The sequence below is a fragment of the Pteropus alecto genome, unplaced genomic scaffold, assembly GCF_000325575.1.
Source record: "Pteropus alecto unplaced genomic scaffold, ASM32557v1 scaffold20, whole genome shotgun sequence".
NCBI classification, from domain to species: Eukaryota; Metazoa; Chordata; class Mammalia; order Chiroptera; family Pteropodidae; genus Pteropus; species Pteropus alecto.
Window position 1 is genome coordinate 29,069,538 of NW_006436298.1, and position 25,298 is coordinate 29,094,835.

Below are 25,298 nucleotides of genomic sequence, written 5' to 3' on the forward strand. Positions count from 1 at the left end.
AGTGTTGAAGGGATTCCTTTCTGGAGTGTGGATAGTGAAAATCCTTGAGTTTGAGAAGTAAATAGAGATTTTATGGGTTGATGAAAGGAGATTTTAGTAAATTTTATGGATTATGCAGTTGGTTTTCTGGATTTGGGGACTCTTGCATAATACTCTGACATGCCACAGGCTTGACCATTTCTTGCATGGGAATGCTTAATCCATCTGTGGATATGGACTGGAAAATTTGCTGAGAGAGCCTCGCAGTGTGAGGGTACTATACTGTAATCTCTCTTAGAGTTAACAAGGAAAAGTTGTACCTGATTATTACTGTGGATGACTTTGGGTGTAAAAGATTGTGGCAAGTTATGCCACGTAGTAGAAAAATAGTGATAAGGTTTGATTGCCAACAAAGTGGACAACCTAGAAGGAATCAGTGTTAAACCTCGACCTTAAATTAGGGTTAGTGATGCTCACACATTTGAAGCTATTCAGAAAGAAACATCAGCCGAAGCAGTATCTGGTTTCTCATTTTGAACAATATGAGATGCTTTGTAAAATATGCTTCTGTCAAAGAGAGCTATATATTTCATTCACTGCTCTTATATAAACAACTTATTAAATAATCTATACCCTAACAAGAAGAAGAGAGTTTTTACTACCTTTTAAAAAACAAGCACTTGTTTTTTGTTTTTGTTTTTTAGATTCCACATACAGGGAGATCATATGGTACTTAACTTTTTCTGTCTGATTTACTTAACTTCACATAATGCACTTGAAGATGGTGCATGTTACAAATAGCAAGATGTCATTTTTTTTTTTATGTCTGAATAATATTCTAGTATATATCCCACATTTTCTTTATACATTCTTCCACTAATAGATATTATGGTTGCTTCCAAGTCTTGGCTATTATAAATAATGCTGCAATGAACATGGGGTGCATATATCTTTTCGAATTAGTGTATTTTCTTCAGATAAATACCCAAAATGGAAGTGCTGGATCATATGGTAGTTCTACTTTTTATTTTTTGTGGAACATCTGTTTTCTGCAGTGGCTGCACTAATTTATATCCCCACCAACAGTACACAAGGGTTCCCTTTTCTTCATGTCCTTGCCAACACTTATTTCTCTTCTTTTTGATAATAGTGATCTAACAGGTATAAGATGATATTTCATTGTGGTTTTGATGTGCATTTTCCTAACGATTAGTAATGTTGAGCATCTTTTCATGTATCTGATGGCATTTGTATATCTTCTTGGAAAAATGTCTATTCAGATCCTTAGTCCATTTCTTAATTGGATTGTCTTTTTGCAGTTGAGTTCTATGAGCTTTTTATAGATTTTGGATTTTAAGCCTATATCAGATATATGATTTGTAAATATTGTCTCCCCTTCAGTAGGCTGACTTTTCATTTTGTTGAGAGTTTCCTTTGCTGTGCAGAAACTTTTAGTTTGATATAGTCTCATGTGTTTATTTTTTAGTTTCTTTTGCTTTTGGTGCCAAATCTTGGATTATCACGAAGACAAATGTCAGGGAGCTTTCCACCTATGTTTCTTCTAGGAGTTTTATGAAGACTTTAATCCTTTTTGAGTTAATTTTTGTGTTTGGTATAAAATAATGCTCCAGTTTTATTCTTTTGCATGAAGATGTCCCAATTTTCCCAGTACCATTTATTAAAGAAACTATCTTTTCCCCCATTGTATATTTTTGGTTCCTTTGTTAAATTGACCATGTACATGTGGGTTTATTTCTAGGCTCTCTATACTATTCTATTGATCTATGTGTCCGTTTTCATGCCAATACCGTACAGTTTTGATTACTATAGCTTTGTAATATAGTTTGAAATAAAGGCGTGTGATGCCTCCAGTTTTGTTCTTTCTCATAATTGTTTTGGTTATGTGGGGGCTTTTGGAGTTCCATACAAATTTTAGGACTGTTTATTCTATTTCGGTGAATAATGCCATTGCAATTTTGATAGGGAATGCATTGAATCTGTAGATTGTTTTGAGTAGTATGCACAGTTTTACAGTATTCTTTCAATCTGTAAATATGGATTATTTTTCATTTTGTGTCTTCTTTCATCAATGTCTTATACTTTCCAGTATACAGATCGTTCATCTCCCTGGTTTATTCCTAGATATTTTATGCTTTTTGATGTAACCATGAATGGCATTATCTTTTTAATTTCTTTTTTGAAAGGTCATTATTATTGTAGAGAAATGGAACAAATTCTTGTAGGTTGATTTTGTATCCTACAACTTTACTGTATTCATTGATTATTTCTAACAGTTTTAGGGTAGAGTCTTTAGGGTTTTCTCTATATAATATCATGTCATCTGAAAACAGTGACAATTTTACTTCTTCCATTCCAATAAGGATGACTTTTTAATATATTTATTGCCTAATTAGTCTGGGTGGGACTTTCCATACTTTCAATCGTTAGTATAAGTGGCGAGAGTGGGCATCCTTGTCTTATTTGATCTTTGAGAAAAAGCTTTCAGCTTTTCACCACTGAGTATGATATTAGCTGTGGGTTTGTCATATGTGGCCTTTGTTATGTTGAGATACTTTCCTCTGCATCTACTTTTTGAGAGTTATCACAAATGCATGTTGAATTTCATCAAATGCTTTTCTGCATCTATTGAATTTACCATATGTTTCATCTATCATTTTATTGATATATCTCATTGATTTATTAGATGTTGTATTCCATGCAACATCTCTGTGATATATCCCACTTGATCATGGTATATGATCCTCCTAATGTATTGTCAAATTCACTTCGCTAATATTTTGTTGAGGATTTTTGCATCTATCTTCATTAAAGATATTGGTCTGTAATTTTCTTTCCTTGCGACATCCTTGTTTCGTTTTGGTATCAGGGTAATGCTGGTTTCATAAAATATGTTTGGAAGTGATCCATCTTCTATTTTTTAGAAATACTTGAGAAAAATTCTTATAAGTTTTCTAATTTCACCAATGAAGCCATCTGGCTCTGGACTTTTGTCGGGAGGTTTTTGATTACTGATTTAATCTCCTTACTATTAATTAGTCCATTCAGATTTTCTGTTTCCTTATGAATAAGTCCCAAATGAGTCACATGTTTCTAGGAATTTTTCTGTTTCTTCTAGGTTGTTGGCTTATAATTGTTCTTATCGGTCTTTTATGATCCTTTGCATTTTTGTGGTACAAGTTGTAACATCTCTTTCCTTTTTATTTAAGTCATTTTTCCTATTTTTTTTTTTCTGGTGAGGCTAGCTAAATGTCAATTTTTGTTATCTTTTCAAAGAACAAGCTCTTAGTTTCATTGATATTTCTATTGTCTTTAGTGTTTCACTTATTTCTGCTGTGATCTTTCTTTTTTTCTACTATCTTTGGGTATCATTTGTTCTATTCTAGTTCTTTGAGTTATAGATTATTTTATTTGAGATTTTTCTTATTTTTGAGTTCAGCATTTATCATTATGAACCTCCCTCTTAGAACTACATTCGCTGTATCTCATTAGTATTTTGCACTTCCATTTTCTCATTTTTCTTCTTTTACTCATTGTTTGTTCAGTAGCATGTTGTTTATCTCATTTTTGTGAATTTTCCAGTTTTCTTCTTGTAATCGATTTCTAGTTTTATACCATTGTGTTTGGAAAAGATGTCTAATATTTCGGTCTTATATTTGTTCAGACTTGTTTTTTGCACTAATATATGATCTATCCTGGAGACTGTTTCATGTGCACCTGAAAAGAATGTATTCTACTGCTTTTGAATAATATGATTGTCATATATCTCTTAAGTCCATCTTATCTAACATGTCTTTTAAGGCTGATATTTCCTTATTTTCTGTCTGCATAACCCCATTTATGTGAGATATTAAAGTCCCCTACTATTATCGTGCTATCTCTCCCTTTAGGTCTGTTAATATTTACTTTATATATTTAGGTGCTCCTATGTTGAGTTCATAAATATTTACAAATATTATCTTCTGATTACTGATGTCTACCTCTTCCAAAAATAGTACACATCCTATTGACTCATACCTCCATTTGTCTGAATGCCAACTAAAATATCTGCTTAATAACTTTTTTTCATATTATACAACTAGGAGATAGGTTGCAAAAAATGGTTTAAGAAAACTACATAATATATTTTTAAACCATCTAAGAGAACTAATGAAAACTTAAATTTTATAGCTAAAAAGTTGTTTAAAGAATACTTTTGAAGGGATAAGTTATTTCTTGAATAATGTAGCATTTGGAGTGAGCAACTTCTATGAATAGGTAATCAAATTTATTTTAGCTATGTTCTCATTTGAAAATTAGAATGTAAATTTAGATGTTCATTTGAGTGGATCCAGCTGGAGAACATATATATCTAGTTAATTGATGCATCTAATTAACTCATTATTCTGATAAACATTTTCCTTAATCACCTCTGTGCACTGAAACAAGTTGTAAATTCATAAATTAAAAAATGTACATTAAGGGTTAAATAGTCAGATGTCTTGATGCTTTGTGGAACATATAGTTTCCTATGCCATGTTCAATTTTGAGGTAACTTTTCTCAACATTATTTTTAATTATTATGAATACAGTGAAAAAATCAAATTGGAATGCCAAGATTATTTACTTGTTATTGGACTTACATTTGTTTAACACTGTGATTTTATCATTGTCATCCCTTGATAGTCTTTTAAAGTATCATTTGATTTGCCATACACCTGAAAATAAACTTTGAAATTTTTTCCCCAATGTGAAGTATTGTTATTGCATAACTCTAATACTAAAAGTACTAATACTAATAATCTTGGCCATATCATCAGGATTAGTGACATGAGTCTCATGCATGTAGGGTTAATTGAAAATTATAAAATGTAATCTTGTTTTCCTAGAAGTAGAAAAATGAGAAATTGCTCTCGGTAAATGAGGTTTTTGTATATTAATTCATCTAAAGTTTCCTAAGTCTTTCACTAGGAAAAAAAAAAAGATAAAGCATTACCTTCAAATGTTTTGACATCTGTATTGAAAAAAATTGCTATACAGTAGTAATTTAAGTTATTGTAATTTTCACTCCTCAAGGCTTTAGAAATCATGATATCAATGAACCAGAGGCTTCATTATTCTCGCACCATAAAAAATGAGTTCTCGATGAGTAAACAAGTGGATATTTGTAAGACTAATTGTTTTGATTTAGCGTAGTGAATGAGTTCATAAAAAGTACAGAAGACAACTGAAAGTAAACAGCATGAAACAGGCATCGTAATTGAACAGTGGGTTACTCTCTAGATATTGGGAGGATATGTGCAGTTTGTGGGTTAAGAATAAGCTTTGCCTTGGGAAGAGGGAGGCATTAGTCAAAGGGGTATAATTAGACATGATGAATAAGTCCCAGAGATCTGCTGTACAGCATAGCACCTATAGTTAATACTGTATTATATACTTAAAAATTCACTGAGGGGAGATCTTATGTCTAGTGTTCTGGAGGTTATGGAAATGTTTATGGCAGAGATTGTGATGATAGTTTCATGGGAGGATACTTATCTCCAAAGTCATCAAGTTGTAGACATTAAATATGTACAGCTTTTTATAAATCAATCATACTTTCATACAGTTAATTTTTTTAAAAAAGTATGAATAAAAGCTGAGTTGGCAAATACCACTCAAGCCCATGTCAGTTGGCATATTAAATGGCCTGATGAATTAACCCTAGATATGGGTATAAATTTTATTGCCACATATATTTTGTATGTGCATAAGAGAAAGGGTAATTTAAATGTTTTTCAAATAGACATATTTTTCTTTTTCATTCCTTATGTAATTTCTATTCAAATCATGATAATGTATTTTTGCATAAAATTTTTAAAATTTCACATATTTGCGTGATTATATTCAAATTTTATAGCTGAATATTTAAGAGAAGAGAAACTGAGTGATCCAGTAAACACTACTTTTTAAAAACAATGACTTTGAAAAGAAACCCAACAGTTTCATGGTGACTGAACAGGGAAAATCTTAATGGACTTTTTTTACTTTCTTTTGAATGTACTAATATAGTTAATTATTGAGGATGTTGAATATTTCATGCTCGTTTTTCCTCAAATCCTTAGGGAGAGTTTACAAATGTTCACTTGCAATCTCTGACAAATAGAAGATAGATCCAGGAATACAGAGAGAGGCTCCATTTACACCACCATTTATCTTCCCAGCAAACACTTAGTGCTTCATATTGGGATAGGGTAAGTCCAATACAGGCTCTGCCCTCCGGTAATTACTACACAGTTCCTTAAAATTGTAAATTGAGTGGCTCCTTACAATTCATTAGATGTTGACCTCAGACAAGATGCCTGTCTTTGAATCCAGGACACTTGTGTAAGCATTCCTGGCCACTGCATGTCATATCAGAAGCAAAGGGGATATGGCACAAATTCATGGCAACAAACATTGTATTAACAGTCTTTAAACAGATATGACTAGAATTAACCTCACTTGAGTAATATAATTAATGCATAGACAAAATGTAATAGAAGGTCCATTTAGAAATGAACATTAGTAATTAAAAATAAAGCATTTTTATAAAATGTATATAAATTTAAAGGGAGGGAGGCTCCCAGGTGATTTTTAATTATATTTATTTTTATACACACAAGTGTGACTATATTAAATAGTCACTTCTTACCTTATAGGGAACCCAGTAATAAGGTTCTTAAGACTCTCATGGCATATTGGCCTCTGCTGATAGTGAATTGTGTGTGGTCACAGCAAATTACTAACACATTGAAACAATGAAAGGATAATTCTTTTATGAAATTACCCAGAAGGAATCAAAAGGCTGGAAAGTTGTTAAGAATTTGGAAAACATATGCCTTAGGTATGATTAATTTTTAAAAGTTTGATTCAAATAATGAAGTCAAGAGAAAAAAAACACAAAATTCAGTAAATCAAGATGAAGGTTTTAGCTTTGATTTCTTCATGGTTTTCTATTGAGAAGCAAATTCCTAGTCAGAATATTATACAGAGAGCAAAATTATATTTATTTATAAGAAGTAGTATCTCAAGAACTTTGTATTAGTTTCCTGTTACTGCTATAACAAATTATTAGTGGCTTAAAAAAACAAATTTATTCTCGTATAGTTTTGGAGATTAGAAGTCTGAAATAGGTTGCATTGGGCTAAAATCAGTGTCAGCTAGGATGTGTTCCCTCTGAAGGCTCTAGAGAATAATCAGGTTTTTTTGCCTTTTCAAACTTCTAGAGGCCACCTGCATTCCTTGGCTTGTGGCCCCACATCATTTAGATCTATGCTCTATTAATCACATTTCCTGATTATGACCCTTCTGCCTGCCTTTTTTTCTTATAAACCCTTGTGATTACACTGACCGTACATGTAATCCAGGGTTATCTTTCATCTCAAGATCTTGAATGTAATCAAATTTACAAAATCTCTTTTGTCATGTAAGATATGCATAGATTCTAAAGATTAGAAGTAGATGCTTTTGGAGAACTGTTATGCTGCCTGCCACAAGTTTATAGCACTGCTTATTATGGGGGAAAATGTGCTATCATAGAGTATTGTACATGGAAAAAATTATGGATCCAAGCCCTGGCTCTGCTAATATCACTTTGACACATTCTGTATGTCACTGATTCTAGTCTTCTTTTCCTAAACAGTATGAACGGGAGTCAGAATGCCTCTTTTGATACTTTCCTAGGTATGTCATAAAAATCAAATGATATAAGGTAGGTAAAAGCATTCTGTAAAGTGTTTTATAATTTATAAAAAAGAGGAAGACTCCATTCTGAGCTGCACCACTAATATATCTGGATCTCTTTTTCATTTTCAAAAGCAATTTGAGGCTAGAATTAATAATGATTACTTAATCCATCCACCTGTGTTCTTTTTTAAAATACATCAGTTAGGAAAGACGCTTTTGTGATAAAATCTACCTGTTTAAAGCAATTTACAGTTCTTCCAGGCCAAATTTATATTACTGCTATGATTGATCATTTGCATGTGATTAAACACATTCAGTAAAAGAGAGCACACTATCTTCAAAAGAGAGTTCACTTCATCTTTGATCACATATGAATGGTAAAACATTTATATTGAATGGATATCTGCCTTCCTGTAGCATCCCCATCAATGTGGTGATTTGCATATTTCTGAAAATTTCTCATGGAAACTCAGTATACTATCATTTTTCCAGGCACTTTATAGACTTCCTGAAGGCAAGAATTTGCTCAAAATGATGAAAAAATTTAATAATTGCAATGGAAATAGAACCCTAATTATTTTTCTGTTGAAACTGAATTTTTATCCATTCCATTTATATGCACAATTGATTTAATAGCTTTTTACCGAATAGGTTTTTCGAACTAAGTGACTGATGAGTCAGATAATCAAACCAATGCTGCATGGAGATGTGAAGTAAATAACTCCTCTTATAGAATTTAACTGGTCATTAGCCTGCTTTACAAAAGCCTTAACTAATTCCCATTGACCTCTTCACTCTGGACTGCACTTTTTGGGTCATTCTACTGAGATGAACAGTCTTACTCTAGCAAAAGAGATTGTTGAGTAGGTTAGTAACAATTCCTTTTCTAATAGTTGCCAGTTTACTTAATAGGTCTTGATTCTAAATTTATTTCACTCAATCGCTTATACAGTCATTGTTAAACCCATATTTTGTTTGTATAGCTCCTATCTTTCATTTCAAGGATTCAAGAATTGCCAAAGTTATTTTTATGACAAGGATTAACTTTTCTTTTAGAATGTTTTCATTAATAATTTTTACTTTTTATTTTGTAATAACTGTAGATTCACATGCGGTTATAGGAAATACAGAAAGACCCCACATACCATTGTCCAGTTTCCCCCACAGGTAACATTAATACAATATCACAGCTAAAATATTGACATTGATACAATCTACTTTATTCAGTTTGCATCAGTTTTAAATGTACTTTGTGGTGTGTATTCTATGCAATTTTTTATATGTGTACATTTATGTGACCACCAGAATACCCTGAACATGTTCTATAGTGGTTATAAGATGTCTATCCCCACAGGTACTGTCTTGTTTTCTTTTTTCTTTTTTTTTTTTTTTTGATATATTACTAATGTCTTTATTATAAAACATGGTCATATCATAGAGGTAGCACACTATGAGACTTCGTAGTTGCCATGGTAACTATAAGTTTTACTTAACAGGAAAACAAATAGCTGCACACATTTGCAATTTATTAAGCTGATAATTTATCTAGCTTTAAACATAGTGTGCCTATTCATTTTTTTAAATTCATATACCCATTTTCATTCTTTCGAAATTAATAAAACAAGTTATTTTCTTTGTACTTTATTTATTTATTTATTTATTGGTTGTTTTAAAGCATTAGAAAAAGTACAATGTTTCCAAGTTACTTTCTGGTACATGGGACTAAGGAGTTGTTTTTTAGAAAGTTTTTAAAGGTAATATGTCAGGCTACTCTAAAGTATTTACATAACAAATACTTAAATAGTTCTTACTTTGCGCCAGACTATTTTCTAAGAACTTTATATATATTAATCTCAATTCATAAAATCAAATCTTCCTTGCAGTGTACATCTCTTTGTAAGTCAGATCAATAGCAATAGTAAAACTGAGTGGAGAAAAAAAAATCCTTTGGTGTCTGTTTTTGGGTAACTTTTCTATTTGAGTGGAGAATAAGGTATTTAATGTCTAGTAATAGAAATTACATTTGAATAAAACAGAAATATATTAGGGTAAAATATATTTTGTTTCTGAAACAACATACTTATTTTTATCCCTCTAACAGACCCAATTATCCTTCCCAGTATCTATTAATTCATTTTGAGATTTTACCATTTTTCCCCTCTCCACCTAGCTCATTCTTAAAAGCTTATATTAGGCCCTGGGTATTTTTTCTGACAATTCGTAGTCTCCTAAACTGAGATTTTTCTTAAATCTTGAAAATATAGAAAAATTGAAAGGGAGAAGAGGCCATTGTACCATAATCTAAGAAAAAGTGTTATCACCATTTTAATTTCATTTTAAACAGGTGCATTTATTTACATAGTTATACATTATATTATGTATGTAACATCTCTTGCTTTAACTATTAATTTTTATGTCTGCATAAATATGTACAATGGCTCAAGCCATAGTACATTCTTATCATTGTTTGCTTATCACTTTTTTACCACCAAGTATGAGATTAGGTGAGGATTTGTCATATGTGGCCTTTAGATAGTTTCCTTCTATATATGTTTTATTCAATATTTCAATCATAAATAGATATTGTATGTTGTCAAGTGCTTTATTTGCATCTATTGATATGATTATATGACTTTTACTCCTTTATTTTGTTATTGTGGTATATCACACTGATTGATTGGCATCCCTGGGAGAAACCACGCTTGATGATTGTGATGTACTATCTTTTTAATGTTTTGTTGCATTTGAATTTTGTATCTGTTGACCTGCAGTTTTTGTGTGTGTGTGCTCCTTACCAAGTTTTGGTATTAGGAGAATGTTAATCTCATATAATGAGTTAGAAATTACTCCTTGTTCCATTTTTTAGAAGAGTTTGCAAAGGATAGGTAATAAATAGTCTTTGAATGGCTAGTAGAATTCATTAATGAAGCCGTCTGGTCCTGGACTCTTGTTTTTGGGGAGGTTTCGGTTTCCTTACTGTTGATCCATCTATTTAGGTTTCCAAGTCTCATGGTTCAATCTAAGAAGGTTATATATTTCTAAGGATTTGTCTCTTCTGGGTTATTGAATTTGGTGGCATATAGTCTTTTCATAGAATTCTTGTATAATCTTTTATATTTCTTTGGTGTCTGTTGTAATTTGTTTCATTTGGGTTTTTTCTCTTCTTTGAGTCTAGCCAAGGTTTGTCAATTTTATTTTTTCAAAGAACCAGCTCGTTTCATTAATTTTTTTCTATTGAATTGTTGTTCTCTGGTTCATTTAATACTGCTCTCATTTTTATTAATTCCTTCCTGCTACTGACTTTGGGCATCATTTGTTCTTTAGGGTGAAATATTCGAGATTTTATTTCTTGAGGTAGGCCTCTAATGCTATAAACTTCTCTCTTAAAATTGCTTTTGCTGAATACAAAATTTTAATATCTTTCACTTTCTTCTTTGCCCCAGTAGTTGTTCAATCTCCATTTATTTGTGCTTCTCCAGCTTTCTTTTTGCAGTTAATTTCCAGTTTCATAACTTTGTGGTCAACGAATATGCGTGGCATGATTTCAGTCTTCTTAAATTTATTGAGACCAGTTTTGTGTCCCAACATGTGGTCTAGCCTTGAGATGTTCTAGGTACACTAGAGAAGAATATATATTGTTGTTTTGGGATGGAAAGCTCTATAAATATAGACTGTTGTCATTTAGGGCAGATATTTTCTTATTAGTTTTCTGTTTGGATGATCTATCCATTGCAGCCAACGGGGTATTTAGGATAAAGAAAGACCCATTTAACAAGCTACAAGGTGAAGAAATCATAGAGGAACAGACTGATATACTTGATTACATAAACACTTTTAAGAAATTTGTTTCTAACATAATTGTTTTATAAAACCTAGTAACAGACTGAGAAAAATATTTAAAAGCTATATAAAAGATAATAGGCAAATCACAAAACTACATAAAAAATTACTTTTAAATACATGAAAATATTTAATCTCATATGCTATGCTATCTGGAAAGTAAAAATAAATATTTTTCTTCCACCAGACTATTAGATGAAAAGAAAAATACTCTTGATATATTTGAGAATATTCAGAATTCACCACATGATGGGAAAACATGAACAATTCAACAGAATATTAATTGGTGCAACATTTTTCAAAAGCAATATCACAATGTATCTAAAATGTGCATAATATTGCAAACTCAGAAATATAATACATTTAAAAATCTGTGTGCAATGAAAAGTGCATTTCATTTTTATAATAGTTCTTAAAAGCCTTGGAGATCAACTAAATATTCACTAATAGCAAAACTGTCCATTAATTCATGGTATAAAAATATCATGGCACACTTAAAAATAGAATATAATTAAATTGATTCATATATATGACAAGGAAAATTCTCCAAGTTATATTTTTTTTTAAATATAATTCATAGAAAATTCTTATGGTCTGATTCCAGTTGTAAAGAAAAACCATACTGATCACAAAGCTGCAAATTTTTCATCAATACTCATTTACATTACCATTAAAATTATAGCTATATGTATTCATTAAAATGGATTGATCAAGTTTTGAATATAGTCTTAGATACACCACCATAGACCATCGACTATTTGATAAGTAAAATGATAGTGCCAAAAGGAAAATGCTTTTCACACAAATCACTGTCAATCCATTATAACCTTTTCTTGAACTAATTTTTTTAGGCATTACACAGTAACATATATAAGGGGAATATACTCTTAGGAAATAGATTTTGCCATTGGTAAACATTCATGTAATATGTACGGTTTTCTTTATCTATCAACATGTTAGCAATATATTGCAAAAATACTTGCTATACAATGGGGAAAGCATGTTTAAATGTGAAGGACAAGAAAGGTTGTTTCATTTGAAAATTACAAATTAGAATTTAAAAGAATGCAAATTTAACATCCACTATGGTGTTCGAAGAATACCATTTTGAGTGATGAAGCATTTCAAACATGTTAGGCTTTTAATATATGAGAATTTTATTTGTCTGTTCAGCTTACTTATAACATCTCTGCCTGAAGGCTACAAAAAGTGTCCTACTTTAGAGTCTTGAATAAAAATGTTAAATGCAAGATATTAAAACTCAGAGAGATGAGAAGTTTCTACATAATTGACTCTAATCAAAAGAGAAATTAGTCTGCTTACCAGATAAGTCCTGAATTTGGGAATAGGCTTTAACAGGTTTGATAATGTCAATGACTTCATATTGTCTCCTCATAGAAAGCCCCTAGAAAGAAAATCAGAGGCTCAACTTCTAAATTTAAGAAAATGCTTAATTTAAAAGTATATTTAATACCTTTTAATTTTCATTGGTAAAAAAACATAACAAAAATCTTTTTCTTATTATCACCTGCTGCCTTCTTGTTCCTCAGGAAAAGTAAAGCTTAATGAAATATTCTTATGTAACAATAGAAGTTCCTAAAAGAAAATTAGAATGCTTGCTTCTGAAGGGATTTATAGATTAATTTGCCCAATCACCTCATAATATTTTCTAAAAATGAAAAGAATTTCTTTTTTCCACATAATAATTATGCAGTGCGCCTTGGCCAACCTCTCCTAGTGTGGTATATTTTTAGGTTTTGTACAGTTGACTCACCACCACTCAGTCATGAAGGGCAGGTAAGCATCAGGAGAACATTTGGGGACTGGTAAACATGTGGGTCATACCCAAGTCAGAATATGACTCGTGCTGTTTTTAGTTTTGAATTTTGTTTTGACTTTACTAAGGACTGAGAAAAAGAAATCCTAAGATATTTAGGATTTATCTAAGATTAATACTCCTCCCTATATACATAAAGGCTGGGGACAGTTTACACAAAATCCAGGGACACCTTCCCTCTACCCGTTCCCCAAGCTAGTTAGAAGGGAGAATACAAAAAGGAAAAAATAGGGTAGAGTAGGGAATCCCTATTTCACAAATGACGTTGATATTCTCCATCCTATTTATACATTAAACTCTCCATTGTACTGGATTCTGTGTAGTTATGAAACCATTTTTTCCCTTGGGGTCATTAAGCCTCAATTCAGCACATAATTTTGAGGTTCTATAGCTATAGATATTTATATCCAAGAATGGCATTTAAAAAGCAAATACTGAAACATTTTTTTCAGATTATTCTGGATACTCTCAATTACATTGGATATTAACTGTGACTGTTGCTCTAATCAGCCATCATTCAAATCCATGGGAAAGTTTCTTTCTTGAGATGGAGCAATGCTTTGTTGCAGTTGAAGTGATGAAAAAAACAACTAAATATGCTGTGTAAGATACACATATCTTAATTACCTGCCAATCTCCAACACACTGTAAAAATGCAATTTAAGAAAGTCATTGGTGAGCCAATAAAAGATACAGACAGCCTCACGTACAACCAAAATATAAAGGGAAAAATCATCTGAAAAGGAACATAATGGAATTGTATATTTTATCAAGATAAGAAGTCCTTGGCTATTTTAAACAGAAATATTACATGGCGAAGTCCTACTTCTTAGGATGCAATTCCAAGGAAGTGGATTTAATCCCTAAATTTAGGCAACAGGAAAACAGAAATGTCTCTACCATTAATTTAGGAGAATTCTATTAGCCATGGACTCCAAAACCCACCACAGCCAAATAAGAAATTTTAACTGCACCAAATTGCCAATGGTCAGGCTTAAAAGAGCACCATCCACCTCAATGTTCTACATCGGAAAGCACTTTGGCTTGAATAGACTAGAAGTATAGAGTACAACACACATAGTTGCTGGAATTAAATTGAAAACAAATCTTTCCTGCACAAAGTTCTGCCTATGGAAAAGTCCCTCTTTACTTCTGATCCAAAATATCTCTTCCAGACTTTGTAGAAGACTCACAAGTACTGAGGATTTTGACTACTAAGGTAATTTGAATACAAACAAATACATAAAACCACAACTTTGCCCCCCTTCCCCCCCCTCAAAAAAAAGCTACCAGAAAAAGGAAGCTCATTATTACAGAAATGCCTATGCCAGGAACCACTGGACTAAGTCACTTCGTTCCTTAAATGAGGGAGGCGTTTGAAGGCAGGGTTGGGCTGGTGACTATTGAGAATTAGCTCCCTCTGCAGGGCTCCATGTAGGAAACTGAATAACCAGGTAGCTTTGGAAACAGGATTTAGCTATTATATCCTCCTTTTGCTGCCCTACCAAACTGAATTTCAATTCAGTTTGGCTCAAGTTTACACAATATTTTTGTATTACAATAACCAAGTTGATATGCCCAATGTATCATGTAATGAGCAGACAAGTAAAACAATACTTTCAAAGCTTTCAATTATTAGTAACAATTTTAAATTCAAAGATTAATATATAAGAATATAAATACTATGAAAGAAATCTAAGAAAAATGTTGAGAATTTTTTTCAATCAAAAAAATCTAACATGGGTAAATAGAAAAAAATATTTGCCTCATCATCAAGACTTTCTAGTTCCACTTGCTTATTAAAAATGTACCAGAGCTGTGTAGCAACCATATACACTGGATACAAAACACACACACACCCAAAAGGAGAAAACAAAGTGCCTTTGGAGAACCAAACATAACTTACCTCAAATAAGTGATCTATTTATTTTAGAGTCTTTCTTATCAAGAGGCATTTATAAAGAACTTATATCAAAGAACTCAGCACACTCTAAGTCATTCAAACGGAATTATTTAAATACTGGGAATATTAGTCTGACATAAAAGTTAGAATGTTTTATAAGTACATTTCATCAATGCCTCCATTGATAAAGCAACAAAAATCACCAACCCTGATTGTTACAAAATTTCAAAGTTCATCCTTTCCCAAACAATAGCAACACCACCAACAAGGTTTTTAGTTTCATTCAGTTTCAGTTAAATTTTAAAAAGTTAACAGTGTTTATATTCAAATCTCAAAAAGTGAGAAAACATGGTCAACCAACTTAACTTGCTAGTATTTTAAATAGACGTATCTCTGTTTCAAAGGATGATGATGTCCAATTTTCAAACATTCAAAATGTTTCTATTGTAATTAAATTATATTCTTACCTGCTGTACATAGTGACTCAAATTAATGTTATAGATACTAGAAACCATTCCCTTTTGAACAGCAATACAAAGTCAAGTGGCTGGAGAACACTCACATTAGGCAGCTTCCAATTAATAGATGACACCCTGGAGAGCCTTTGTCTTTAGGTATCAGGATGGAAGTTGGTTATTTGACTGCTTAACAGCAGTCAGACCACTGCATAACATATTTACTGTTTTATTTATGATATTTGGAAATAAGTGTTTTAAAAATCTAGACAAAGAAAAATCTTTACTACAAAAACCTGGCACCAAATAGAAATAAAACATGCATTGCGGATTTGAAATATTTTCTCTTATTTCTGGCGCACAGATCTCATTTTGCAATCTCCACGAATACTGAACAATTCCTGCTTTCCTTGCAGTTCAAGGAAACAATCATGTGGCCCCACTGAGACTATTCAGGACAGGCCCTTATAAAGAATCCCAGGGTTGAGAATCAACAACGGGTCTGGACAGAAACAGATACCAAGAGGGGCCTGTTCTAGGAAAGCTGAGTCAAGTCACCTCTGGGACACTGGGAGAGAAAAAGAATACACTAAGCAGGCCAAGAAGCCTTTGTAAATGTCACTTCATTAATCCTCACATTCCATCTTCTCATGCAAACATTCCGAAACCAACTAAACTGAAAAGCTCTGTTATTCTCATGGGCCTTCTCAGTCACAGGGTTAATAGAGGGGGAAGCCAACTCTATTATTCATTGAAGTTTCTCACAATCTAGAAGTTCCATAGGAATAGGTATACATTCGACATTTCCTCTTGGTCCTATTTACTGTGAAATATAAAATATCAAACTTTAGCAGTAAAGATACATCTATGGAGACACAGGATGATTTCTTGCTTGTTGGAAAACATTATAAAGCATTAGTATTTTTGATAACTTATAAAATCTCTTCATGTTTAAATAAGAAATACACATATATGAGTTTTACTTCAACGCTCACTATTGAAAAGTGGCCTTTCAGAGTGATGCTGACAACTATTATTTTAGCACTGAAATTTGAGGTTCAAAAAAGTATTTAATTGATATATGGGAAATTCAATGAGTCTTTAACTAGAACACTTTATAAACATCTTATTCTTGGTCGACATTGCACAGAGAAATTTCTTATGTGAACGAGGGCTGTTCACTTCCATAAGGCCATCTGGAATTTAAAGAGCCATTGGCATATGAACTGAGGACAAAACAAAAATACACTATTTCTACCTTATAAGACCTTAAAATCCAATTGATGAATGTGCTAATTCAATTCCTCTAAGAAGCAGGCACCAAAAAGGATTAAATACACAAGGTATTTATTAGAGGGTGCTAGTAACTTGGTGAGTATTCAAGCTGAGTTATTCTTTAAGACAGTGCTATACCCTAAAGGAATAACCCTGAGCAATCACCATGAGGCTCTGTCATTGACAGGAAATAGCCCGAGGGAAGAAAGGCCTTCTTGCAAACATCGTGGTGGCTTCAGAGTGGAGTCAGTTGGGAGAACTGTGCATTTTCCCCGAAGGTGACAGTCTTACTCTTTGTACCACACAGATCTATTTCTCCACATAGATTCAGAGAGCAGATCCTTATATTTCCTGTGAAATTCTCCTAAGAAATATTTAGAAAACTTGTAGCCACTTCTATAGTCTTACCAGTCTGATTGTTGCCCCTTATCTAGTACAAAAAAAGCAAGTGTTTACATCTCGCCTTGTTAATGGTCATGTCAGCTCTGCAAAGAAAGTTAATGGCCCCATACTAGAAACAAATGAGACCAAGAAAACAGGGAAAGGGAGGGAAGAAATGAAGAAAGAAGAAACTCCCACAAAAAATTCAAAACAATGTCATTATTGGTTATTGTACAGAAATCATGTTAATTTCTAGAAATGATGGCCCTAGGCATTAATATACATAGTCATTACAAAATGACTTGCAGATACTAATAACAGTTTTGGACAAGAAATATACTTCATTAAGCCTAGTTAATATGACACTGGCTGGTTTTATCATATTAAAACTGGTTGATTTAATTTAAAAAAGATGTAGGGTTCCAGTTTAAAATGGTGATATAGGACGATCTGAACTTGACTCCTTCCATGAACACACCAAACTACAGCTACATATGAAACAAATTTCTCTGGGAAAAAAAATAAATAAAACTAGTGTGACAACCCCTTCATGGGCAAACAAGGGAAGGAAAAAAAAAACATCAAAGCAAATAGGAAAGGCTGAAACAGGATCTTACCATAAACTTCACTGCCATTATGGGAATCCACTATTAAGAGGAAACTCAAAACCCAGGGATTCTGCCTGAGGAATGAAGTGTTCATACCCCACATCAGTACCCCGACTTTTAGGATGAGCCCCTTAAACATCTAGCATTGAAAATCAACAGGGACCACGCCCACAAGGCAGGCAGGGCTCTGGCAAGCTGAGAAAGGGCTCATCCCCACTTTGAAAAGCACACAGACTTTATGTAAAACAGATTCATTTGTTAATTTTAAAGGACTGGTGGGAGAAGCAGGGCCTGCGGGGATACTCTCCAGGAATGGAGGGTGGTGGGAGCCATCTTCTGGCTCTCCTTCTGCTTTGCTGAAGTCAGTGGGAACATTTTTTTTTCCTTTTTTTTTTGGTGGGGGCCATCTTTACACTCCCCGACTGCCTGACTGCAGCAAGTGGACACCATCTTCACATTCTCCCTCTACCACACTCCAGAGCACCAATATTTCCCAGAACAGAGCTTCTGCCATATCTTGTGACTCAGTTTTTGTGGTTGTCATCCAAGAGATGCCCCTTGATCACCTAGCTCTAAAGGCTGGGAGGAGAGGGAGTTGTGTTCCTGGGTTTGTAATAATTGTAGGACAGTTTTTGGCACACTACCACTCCCAGGGCACTGCACAGAAAACAGACTGAAACACACCCCCTCCCACCTCTAGTATTTCTGAGAAGGGGGCTTATTTGCTTGTGCAGAATCTTTGGCCTGAGGGGCAGGCTTCTGGTTTAGCATATTTGTAGGGCCCATAGAAATGCTCTCAGAGAATGGAGGCCATGGATGCAATCTCTATTCTCTCTCTCTGCCTTGCTACAGCTCGCTGGATCTTCCAGAAAGGAGCTAATACTCTTGTCTGGTCCTCTTATTTTTGCAGCAGCTGCCTAAAGACACTTCTATATATCTGGCTCTGGTGGCCAGCAGGGCTTATGCTGATAGATGTCACAGAACTATAACCGATGAAGAAAGAGTTCTTAAATAGTTACCACCCCTGAGGCACAACAAGAGGCAACAAACCCAGGAGCTCTGTCTTCTTGTGAAAGAGGCCTTATTAGCTTATCATCATAGCTGAGGGGCAGGCTTCTAATAAAACACACATCTACAGCTTAGTAACTTTAGATATGAGGGATGTCTGTTAGACTAAAGGCAAAAGAAACTGAACATGAGCACTGTACTCTAATTCATAATGTTGATCCCATAGGAGTACACGGTAAAAATTCTGATACTGCTACATGTATAGTGGAACTGAGCAATAAAGTGAACCGTGGATGATAGGAGCCATGTTTCTCACTGTTGGAGTGGGAATTTATAGATAAGAAAGGGGAGTAGTCTAGAACAATTGATTTGGTAATGAACTTGAGTTGAAAACATCAATATGAACTTACATATTTACCTTAATATAAATACTGATGGATAGATTATATATCTATTTATATAGTTATATAAAACATCAATATGAATATACATATGTACTTTAATGTAAATACTGATGGATAGATTATATGACTATTTGAAGACATGTACATGGGTTGCTGTACATTTCCTTGTTCTTTCACCAGAGAGGGTCTAGAAGCGGTGATAACCCAGTAGCAATGAGCACACCCAGCACTCAGACTTTGTTTCTAATGTCCGTCTCCAATAAAAGGAACTAGAGCTTTTTGGAAAATGACTCATTGTGGACCTGTGTTGGAGATGTACAAGATGAGCCTGGAGCATCTTTTATTGCCAGAAAATAAGGGTGTACCAAAAAAATACACATAAAGATTCATTCATAATCATTCTCTCATATTCTCTCTCTCTCTCTCTCTCTCTCTCTCTCATGCTCTCTCTTCCTCTCTCTCTTTCTCATTCTCTCTTTCTCATTCTCTCTCTCTCTCTCATTCTCTCTCTGTCTCATCTTCTCTCTCTCATTCTCTCTCTTGCTCTGTCTTTCATTCTCTCTCGCTCTCTCTCTCATTCTCTCTCATTCTCTCTCTCTCTCTCTCGAGCTCCCCATGGCCAAAGCTGAAACAATTTGAACAAGAAATCCAATAAAGTCATATTAGATTATAACCTTAAGTATAAAAGTCATGAATTCATAGTGATATGAGTAAATGATTGAATAATTAAGTAGTGGGAGAAGAGACAAATCTTTGTAGGATTCCAAATAATTTGTATAGAAACACTGTCCTCAGCATAACTCCCCATTTACTAAGATTAGGCTATGCCTAGTGACTTTTCTTTTAAAGAGTACAGTATGGAGTATGGAAAGTGTCAGATGGGAAAAAATTTACTGTGGAGAAACCTGACAAATTCTACTTTAGCCAGGTGATTAAGGTCAACATCAACAATGATAAAGTATATTAATAATGCATACCCTCAGTATGATATGATGAAAATGGCAACTTACCCTTGTATTCCCAAAACCCAACCCCAGTCTACTAATGAGAAAAACATTAGAAAATTCCAGCAGATCAGCATCATTCAAAATACCTGACCAGTGTTCCCCAAAACTTCCAAGGTCCTTAAAAAAAAATCTGGGAAAATGTCACAGCTAAGAGGAGACTAAAGAGATATTATGACTAAATGTAATATATCCTGGATAGGATCCTGGAACAGATAAAGGACATTAGGTAAAAATAATAATAATAAGGAAATATGAATAAACTCAACTTTAATAATAAGAATTATACTTGATCATTCATTGTAACAAGTGTATCATACTGATATAAAGTGCTAATAGGGGACGCTGGGTGAATGGTGTATGGGAGCTCTCTATTTTCTCAAGGCTTCTGAAAACCTACAACTGTTCCAAAAAATAGTCTATTTTTAAAAAGTTAATGTAGCAAAAGGTAGATTTAAAAGAGGAAATAAGAAAAACAGAAATATATGGCCTCTGGTAAAAAGTTGTTAAAAAAAATTTTAGTCATTTAAATCTCTGAGGATACTAAGCTGCAAAGAATATGAGCCAAATGACAATCAAATGTAAACAATGTAAAATATATTTTATATTACACAGAATATTTCATATTATTAACGAGTACATTCACTAAAAATGATATTCTGTTAGGTCTTTTTTAAAAACAACAAACACTGATTTTACTGAATTTGTTAGTTTATGAACAGACTACTACTGCATATATTTCCAAGATGTGAAGGAGTTTTATTACTAGAAATTATTTCTTGGCCATTAAAAGAAATAGCATCTTATTAAAATGATATATTCATAGTTAAAAATTATTTAGGATTGTATTAATTTAATACTTATGCTGAATAAACTTCATTCCTTCTGTATATTCATGGAGTGAGATATTTTTGGATTTTGCATGTAATTAACATAGTTTATCAAAATTATATATGTCTGCAAATCGTAGGCTAATTTTTTTTGCTTAGAAAGTTTTGAGAAATGTGAGGATAAGAGGGCTGCCTGGGACATTCAAAAGCTGGTCTGACACTCACATTTGGGCCATTTATTCTCTAATTTGATAAACAATCTCACAGTACAGTCGGCCCTCCATATCTGCAGGTTCTGCATCTGCAGATTCAACTAACGGTGGATTGAAAATATTTTTTTAAAAATGTCACATTGTTGCTAACATGTATTATGTAATTAGGCCTATTTAATATTGCATCTATACTGAGCATGTACAGTTTTTTTCCTTGTCATTCCCTAAACAACAGTATAACAACTCTTTCCACAGCATTTACATTATATTAGATATTATAAGTAATCTAGAGATGATTTAAAGTACACAGGAGGATGTACGTAGGTTACATGCAAATACACTACCATTTTATATAAGGGACTTGAGCATCCACAAGGGTCCTGAAATAGGATACTAAGGGAGGGCTGTATACCAACTTCAGAGAGGATTACTCTGAGACAATCAAATGTGAAAAAGCAAGGCCACTTCATAATTTGTCTCAGTACAAACAAAAACAAAGTACCACCAAGAAAATGAATACTTTTTTCTTAATGAGCGGCTGCTACTCTTCACCCAGTCACAGAATTGCCCGTGCTTTCTGACAGCCCATTCCACAGAGCTCTCTTTTCCTTAGACCTTCCTCCAAATCACCCAACCAAAACTGAAATCTCATAACAGATTCTTTCTAATACCCTCCTCTGGGACACTGCATGGTCCCCATGGTGTGTGCTCTCCCTCACTGTGGTGAGCACCAACTTGTTCACTTCCAATATGTTTCTTCCTGGAAGTCTGGCTGAAAGTCATTGACAGAAATCAAAAAACTTGTTATCACAAAATAGAAAATCTTTAGGTTTTGTAAAATCGAATCAGTAAATTCTCTGTAAATTACTTACACTAGGGAAAATGTTACTTCGGCTTGCACGCTAGTTTTTCCTGTACCTTAACATAACTTCTTACCACTCAATAGCGTTCATTATAATAAATATCATCCTTTTGGTTTTCTGAAGAGAGGATTGCCATCTCTCTCATCCACTTGGTCCAGGATCTTTACAACCTCTAAATTTGTCCCATCTCCCCCTGTCTTGCTTTTCGCAGCTTATTGCTCTATGTTTGACTTCTCCATTTATAAAATGTGAGCAGTACTGGTACAGAACAGGCTGGTATAGAGACCGATATGATTATTTATTAAGACAAAGATTCAAAGATTCCTGAACTATGAGAGAAGGGATCACATCTACAGTAAGAGGCTGCCAGAATATAAATATTAAACCCATATTTGCTATAAAGTAGGCTGTAGTGATTAGAATATAAACTGTTCTGCAAATTTTTATTCTTGTTTGGGAAGTTTCAAATTCTGGGATATAATTTCTTATCCTTCTAATGATTCTAGAGTTTCTCTAGTACATTCACTTCTATATCTATGATACTAACACTTAATATGATATTGGGCATCCATATACATTGTTAGTTATTTAGTTTCTCCTATAATCATCCATCATTTTAGACATCAAATTGAACTAAACAATGTTCTTAGAAGGAATAATAAAGTAACTGGGTATCTATTAATCCATTTTTTATCTACCTTTCCATGTTTCTATCATTTATTTACCTATGCATTCACCCATCTATTTATTCATTACTCTAAGTGACTGCCTATCATTTATCTCTTATAGTTTAAATCCTTGCTTTCCTGGTTTATCACCTGTGTCATGTGATTTGTAACAAGTTACCCCTCTACCCTCATCTTGCAGCACTCTCCCTCATTGGGCTCCACCTTTGCTGACAAAGTTCTACCTCGGGGGCTTTGTATTTGCTCTCTATACTGGGAAAGCTCTTCCTGCAGATAAATATTTGGTTTTCATTCTCAGGTCTTCAGTCTTATGTTACCTTCTTCATGAGAACTTCTTTGAACCTTTCCTAAAATTTTTGCCGCCTCTCTATGACACTTCCTATCCTAATTCCCTATTTTCTTTTTCTGTATAAAACAAATATTAATATTTGTTTTACTTATATATTTTAGTATTTTTTAAATCTTTTTATTCAATTAGAATGTGATCTCTGCTGGAGCAGAGATTTTTCTCTGTTGGTTCAATGCTGCATCTCCAGGTTCTAGAATGGAACATACCCATAGAAATCCTCATTAAAATTTTTTCAGATTCATGGTGCTCTTAGGAAGATAAAAAAATATAATACAAGCAAAGTGCTTGTCACTGAACCTAGTTCGGATCACAGACTAAATAGATGGCACACACAGTCTTGTATTGTTGTATGTAACACCACAAAGAGAGCAATTATAACCACAAAGAAACTCAAGTACTCATCAGTCTCTTGAAGGATGTTATTATTAGCAGTAGTTATCTAATTGTTATTAGAGAAATCACTAATTTTTATTCCTAAATAATATATGCAAATATTTATATATACTCTATGTGAAATCATTACATTTTTACAAGACAGTATATTTTGAGTAACTTTACCATGGTTATATGAGGTTATGATTTAAGTAATACATGAAAATAAATTAAATTGCATTTTCATTACTATAACTCAATTATAATATTCATAATCACATCGGAATTATTATAGGTAAGTGTAAGTTTAATAAATGTAGTTAATTAACTTTAATTTGTAAATTAGTACATTTAAATAATTTTGAAGTTTTACCTAATAGAGAAAAGCAATGCATTATTCTCTAAATTTTAAATAATGCATTGGCTTCTTATATGGTTATTTCAGGAACTTACAGAAGTAATGCATGATGGTTTCTAGTATCCAGTTTATATCAGAGACAGTATTTAAAAACAAGTATATAATTTTTGGTGAAATGAAAAAGCTTCAAATAAAAAGTTTAGAGTGTTAATAGCTTCCTCTTTATAATTTTCCAAGACTGGAGTTTTAAGTCAGAATTCTTCTTTTAAGCCTGAAAGTATGATTTTAAGTACGTCACTTCATCTCTCCAAACCTATTTTTTCTCATCTATAAGAGAACATTATAATCCATATAATATGTATTCACAAAAATCTTTGTTTAAAAATATGTATTTAATAAATATGAGTTAGTAGTAGTTAGTTATAGTCATTGCCGTAATAAACTTGCCACAGGGGAAAGACTAGCCTTACTATTTCTTAATATTTCTTTCTCTTACATTTATGAGTCGTGTACTTATTGAAGGAGAGAATTACAAGGTGAGAAAGATATCTACTTGTGTCCAAGCTGGGTAAATAACCTCTGTGTCACCTCCCAGGGAACGGCACTGCACCAGCCCTGTGGCTTCTCAAACACAAGACTGGCATGAAATCTATCCCATTTGTCCCAGATGAAACTACAGACATCAAGACAGTAATCTAATGAACATGTAATCTGTGTACAAGGAAAAAGAGGTGGGTGTGTCGCCCACCTTGTTATTACTCTACACACAATGTTACCTAATGGTTATAAATCTTGTTTATTTTATGTTCATACTTTTAGTGGGACTACACTGTTGACCAATCTATTCTATAATTAAAAGCACCTATAGAAGAAGGTAACAGTTTGCTATACTTAGAAAACAAAAGTAGTTTAAAATCTGACATGACAGATTCTATTGCTAGGTGAGGGTTTTCTGCTATGGATATTCGAGTAACCAGTTTCCAAATTAAATAGGACTGAAAAACAAACTCAAGTTGAGAGTTATTATTACCTCTTATGAAAGGAAATTTAGATTATGACTTTATTTTGCTGTTATAATTTAAAATAGACTCCAAAAAACTACTTTAACTCAGTATCACTAAATGAAATACAAATATTAGTTGTTAAAGTACTTTCAAATCAATTTATCAAGTCTCCTTCTGCCAACACCTTCTCAGAGATATAGGACACATTTAATTAAGTTATATTTTG